This window comes from Zonotrichia albicollis, chromosome 16 (genome assembly GCF_047830755.1).
Source record: "Zonotrichia albicollis isolate bZonAlb1 chromosome 16, bZonAlb1.hap1, whole genome shotgun sequence".
NCBI classification, from domain to species: Eukaryota; Metazoa; Chordata; class Aves; order Passeriformes; family Passerellidae; genus Zonotrichia; species Zonotrichia albicollis.
This window is the reverse complement of record NC_133834.1, coordinates 3,407,243-3,413,605: the sequence shown is the minus strand read 5'-3', so window position 1 is coordinate 3,413,605 and position 6,363 is coordinate 3,407,243.

Genomic DNA, 6,363 nt, shown 5'->3' with positions numbered 1-6,363 from the left:
CCCAGCTCAGCCCCTTCCCAGGGCTGGGGTCCCCACAAGGAGGGTGGAGGCTCCTGCTGATGCCAGAGGAGATCAGATCCCCTGGGATCTGCTGGGCTGGGCCGGCGGGAGCTGCAGCCAGGCACTGGCACATAAATACCCCATAAAATAAATACCCTGAGCCTGTGTGGGTCAGGGAGCAGCCCAGGGACATGAGGAGACCTGCCCTGCCCCATCCTGCCCTATCCCATCCCATCTCATCCCATCCCATCAGGAACCCCCCACGTCAGTGCTCCACCAGTGAGAAGTAAGGGAGGAATGTGGTGGCTCTGGCCCCAGATCTGCCAAGTTTCTCTGTCAGAGAAGCGAGATGAGGACTCAGGAGATGCTGATGCCCTCAGCCCTGCCAAGGCTGTGCCACTGCCAGCCTGGGGTGACAACGAGGGTGCCCAGAGCCCCTGCAGGGCCCCAAGGAGGGGGAGAAGTACAGACAACAATAAAGAGATTTTATACAAAACACAGATAGATCCATCCCAGCTGATGTGAGAGGATAGCAAAGGGAGGGGGGAAAGCAGCAGCTGGGGTTTCAGAGAACAATGTGGGGAGGAAGAAGAAAGAGGGAGGAAGATGAGTGCGGTTGGGTCCCCGTGGCTGTCGGGGGGAGGGCAGCAGCAAAGTCAGTGATCAGCCAGATCTGAAACCAGACAAAACCATTTCCACATGCCAATAAAACCCAGAGTGAGGAGGGTTTGCAGGGATCTGGGGCCCCCATGCTGCCTCTAAAACAAACCAGAGGAGCTGGGAAGCTCACCCAGGCAGGGGCTGGGACATGGAAGGGATGCAGTGATGGCATCTGACCTTTCCTTCCTCATCATCCTCCCCTCCTTGCCCACTGCAGCTCATCCCTCCTGGCACTGTCTGTATCACAGGGACACATGGGAAACAACAGGGCAGTGCAGGCATTGCTCCGTGGGGTTGGTGGTGCTGCTGGGTGTGAGCTGGGTGGGCTCCATGTGGGATTGGGGACTGGAAGGCTGGGGACATCCCTGCTGCCATGGGACACAGCCTGATGGTCCCCATGCTGGGATGGGGACATTCTCCAGGACACAGATGACAGAGACCTGCTCCCACCTGTGTCAGCGGAGCCTTTGCCTCCCCCTGGCTGAGTCAGGCACTGAAACTCCCCTGGCCACAGAGGGAAGCAGTGATAAATCACCCTGGCACAAGCACAGCACCCACTGCCCGCTCCCAGGCTGTAAATCTGCAGCAGCAGGAACCAGAGCCTCTTATCAGGAGAGGCCACATCCCTCCAGCTCAGCCCTCGTGCTGCCCACGTGGGGTTCCAGGAGAGGAAGAGGATGCTGGCTTACCCCTGAACCCACAGCCTTATCGGGCACCCTGACCCTGCTGGGCTCTGCACCATCCTCATCCTCATCATCATCATCCCTGCTGGGCTCTGCACCCTCATCATCATCCCTGCTGGGCTCTGCACCATCCTCATCATCATCATCATCATCCCTGCTGGGCTCCGCACCCTCATCATCATCATCATCCCTGCTGGGCTCTGCACCCACATCATCATCATCATCCCTGCTGGGCTTTGCACCCTCATCATCCTCATCCCTGCTGGGCTCTGCACCCTCATCATCCTCATCCCTGCTGGGCTCTGCACCCTCATCATCATCATCCCTGCTGGGCTCTGCACCCTCATCCTCATCATCATCATCCCTGCTGGGCTCTGCACCCACAGCACTCCCACACCCAGGGATCAGCACCTCCATGCCAAGGACCCCATTCCTGTCCCTCAGCCTCGAGGAAACACCTTCATCCCTACCCTCTAGCTCAACAAGCACGAGGGCAGGACAACTGGGATGTTTCCTCTGAAACCTTGGACACGTCAATCCTCTGGGAACATCCCAGAGAACAGGATATTCCCAGAGGACTGAGGTGTCCAAGGTGTCCTGTATTTCCCAGAGAATACAGGAGGCAGGACTGAGGGCAGTGCTTCCACCCCTCTGGACATGGATATTGAGGATATTGAGGAACACATCCCAGGACACACCAAGGAAGGTCCTTAGGTACTTGGGGCTCATTTGGACACTGAGGGTTCACCAAGCAGCCTGGAAGTCACTGCCAGCACAACTCCAGGAAAAGCTGCACCCTCATTATGTTAATTAACAGTGGAGAAGGAAATCAAGCACAGGTCTGTGCCCCATCATCCATTTCCACCAAGGCAAAGCCGTTGGGCTCCACAGGGAAAGGGTGACCAGAGGGACTTACAGAGAGTGGAGATTCCAGCTCTGCTCCCAGGAAATGCTGGAACACCCCTGGATAAGAAAAGCAGCTGTGAAACACCAACAGCTCAAACCAGAGCAGGATCCCATGGCATGGTCACCAACAATCACAGGAGGTGACAGTGACACCAGAGCCCTGCTGCAAATAAGGAGAGACAGGTCCTGATTGAACAACTGGGCACGAGCACAGCCTGATTACAACGAGCTGCTCCTGTGGGGCAGGGGTGGGATTATGCTGGAAATGGGAACATTCCTCAAAATCACAGCCCCTGATCCCAATGGAGTGGGTCACCCTCCCCATGGCAAATGAGCCCACCAAAGCCAACCAGGCAAAATGAGAGGTTTGGAGTTTGAAGGTAGCACTGAAAAGCAGGCCCAAGGTACAGGGAAATGTTACCCTGAGTTAGAAATTATTAAACCTGGTGCAAACACCAGAGCTCCTGCAGGAGGCTGGGGGAAGCCCTGCCCTCTCACTGCTCTTGGTCCTCTGAGATTTTCTCCTCTCCTGTTCCCACCCACAGCAGGGTTTTATGATGGCCTCAAACTCAATGTTCCCAGCACCTCTGGGAGTGCAGGACCTGCTCAGAAGGGTTATTCCAGCCTGAAGGGCAGATTTACCACAAACAAATCCAAATGGAGAAGCAACCGTGGGGTTTTTGCACCTTCTGCCAAGAAATGTCAGGGATGAGAGGGGCACAACTTGTTCCTTCCTCCCTCTTTTCTCTTTCTTAGGAAATTAAAAATAATGGTGGTAGATGCCTCTTGGCTTTATCCTCTCCCACCAGAGCAGACTCAATTAGCAGCTTCCCTGAGTGGCAGAGCTGTGATTGACTCCCAGAATGGGATGCATTAAGATGCAGGGCAGCAGGAAGTTTCCATTTGCCCCCCAACCAAATTCCCCAGCCATTCCCACAGTGAGGATCAGATAAGCTCACCTGTTTCCCTTCCTCATTAATGGGGTTGGGAGGTGCAGCCTGTGGTTTTGTTAAAGAAGCCTTGAGGACACGTTCACCTGGGAGAGCCCGCACCAGATTCCTTTCTTCACACATCCATGGGATGCTCTCCTCATCCAAAACCATCTCAGCACCCACCAGGTGGGCATGAGGAGCTTCACACCCTGAGCTGGCAGCTGCTGGCACCAAAACCACCCCAAAACACCCCAGGCCCAAAGGGAATTCCCATGATAGAGGTGGGCAACTGAAACCTTAACGGGTCCTGTATGAAAACAGCATTGTGCCCCATATGAGGGGGTTCAGGCCTCTCAGAGGATCCAAAACCCAGTTATTCCCATTCTACCCACATCCTGATGCCCAGGGATGGGAGCTGTTCCCTTTCCACAGCACATCCCAGAGCTGAGTGCCCAGCGTGGCACTCCTGCTGCATCCAGGAGGAGAGAACCATGCTCCACACGATACTCCACACCAAGCCCTCTGCATCCCACAATTCCCATTTGATTCCCCTTTAAAGGGGCTCTAATGCAGCGTGTATTTATACTTCAAAACAGCTTGTTTGTGTAATTGCCAAAAAAATGTAAAAAAAAAAGAAAAAAAAAGACACAAAACAGCCCTGCTACAATGACTAATTAGCTCGCTCCTGCCTCGTCCCCTGTAAACAAATGTATTTGTAACCAATTTGCAAGCACTTTGCATAAGGGGCCCAGAACACTCGTGCCTGTTTGATGCATTTTGACATTAATTTGATAATAGCAGCTTAACAAGGAATCCAGGCTCCCCAGCTATAAATATGCTGCTTTTCCACTTCCTTTTATCTGCACAGTGAAATAATGTTTTTCCCCCTGCTGCAATAACCACCATCCAACCCTTTCATGAATGCCCTTTATGTCCTTTAGCATTTTCAAGGCTGCTTTGCTTTTTTTTTCTTTTTTTCCTCCTGCTGGAGAAAGTAAAAGGGTTTTATTAGTTGTATTTTTAATTCCTGTTCATTGGTGGGGGGAAGGAGAAGAGAGGACAGTAATGGTGCTCTGATAATGCAGCTTCCAGGAGACAGGGGGGAGAGAGTTGTTTGTTCAGAAATACTGCTCCATCCATTTGTGCTTCCTAGGAAAAAGAAAGCTCATCCTTTTCCTTCTCTTCTCCACTTGCCATGGCTCTCTCTCACCATGCAAGCCTTCACCACCACGCCAAAAACCAAATTCAAGCACAGTGAAATGGGAATGGGACCATGGAGTCCACTCTGGTGGCAACCAAAAGGCACAGAAAGGGCTGAATCACAGGGCTACAGCTCATCCCTGCCCTGACACCAGCACTCCTCCTCTCCTGATCCTCCCCAAGGCTTTCCACCTCTCCCCAAGGTCAGAACCTCACTCACACACTGGATCTCCCTTGTGCAGGGCAGGAATCCTCCAGCTCTGCCTCATTTTCCAGCCCCTGGGAGAGGCCCCAAGCCCAAAATTGGCACCTTGGGAATGGTCAGGTGCCTCCTGTGGCCACACAGACATCCCTCACCTCTGGGAGCTGAAGCAATCTGGCCTCTGTGCTCCACACTCCCTCCTGCCCTGCCTCCCTGCCAGCACCAACTGCTCCCAAACTGCACTTGGAGCACAGACCCTGAGGAGCTCTCCTCCTGCCATCCCATCCCTGGAGCCCTCCCAGACAATGTCCCAGCAGTGAAGAACCAGGGCCTTCTGCCCCTTTCCCTGGCACCCCTGCTCCATGTGCCCAGGGGAGGGCAAACCCAGAAACACCCTGAGACCCCAGAGCAGAAAATCCCTCCCTGTGCCAAGCTGAGCTCTGCACCCTCAGCATTCCCACACCTCCACTCCAGCTCTCCTGCCTGGAAACTGAGTCAGGTCCCTCCCTGCCAAGAGATAAGCTGGCAGAGCACAGGAGATCAGTACCAAAGGGGAAGAGGGATGCTCTGCACAGAAATCCCTGGGTTTCCTCCCACCAGTGTTTCAGACTGGCCACAGCTCTTCCAGCCATTTCCCCTGAGTCCTCCCCTGGGATCACGAATTCCAAAACCCCACACAAGTCCCAGCAATAAGATGGAGGCTTAGCAGAGTCCAAAAGCACATTCTTTCCTCAGCCTCCTCCCTCCTTATCTCCTTCCTCCCTCCCCTCAAAGCACATTTAGATAAACGTTATTGGAACAGTAAAATCTATAACTTAAACACAAGCACAGGAGGGATGGAAGGAGGGCCTGGGTGAGCAGATCTGCCAGAACAGAAAAACAGAGGAGAGCCCATGATCCCCTCTGGGAATTAAACCTTGGGTCACTGCAGGCAGAGATCCCAGCACAGAGGTTCTGACAGTCCCACAAGTCCTGCACAGACTCATTCACCTTGTAAAACTGATCACACCCCAATCCTGAGGCTTTTCTCTACTTCACCTGCCTGGGGTGAGTTGGCTTAAGCACATGAGCTGCACCATTTTCCACCAAGCTGCTCCTCCTGTGTGTTTATTTTGTGGATTTTAACTCAAAGAAGGTGCTGAAGCCTGGCTTCTCTGTGTACCACCATCCCTGGGAACAGCAACACACAGCCAGCCCAACACGGTGCACATTTTCTTGAGCACTGATCACAGAGATGAGCCCAGGACTGTGCAGCCCCAGCACATCCATCCCACTCCCCCCAGTCCTCAGTGTGGGTGGCAGTGCCCTTTCAGCCACCACTGCACAGCTCCAGGATCCATCCAGGGCAGAAGTGCTGCTGCCAGGGCAGGTTAATGCCTGAGGAGTTTCCTTCACCACGAGCAGCCCATCCTGCCCACTCCCACATCCCAGCTCCCCCTCCTGCAGCCTCAGCTAGCCCAGCCCAGCTAAAGCCACACAGCCATGGTGCCATTGATAGCATTATGGCCATCCCAGTTCATATTTCACCAGGCACCTGATTTTAGCCCTTGGCTTCACACAGAGCAGTGGTGCAGTTCCTGTCTGCTGTCCAGGGGCTGCAGCTGTCAGAGCAAGGGGTGGGAGGTGGCCTGGGGTGCTCAGATAAATGGATTTTCCTCGAGCCACTGTGAGTCACTTACTCAGGGATAATGGTTACAGAATGCCAGAACAGTTCAGGTTGGAAGGGACCTCAAAGCTCATCTCATTCCAACCAGTGGAATCTTCCAGGCCCACCCAGCCT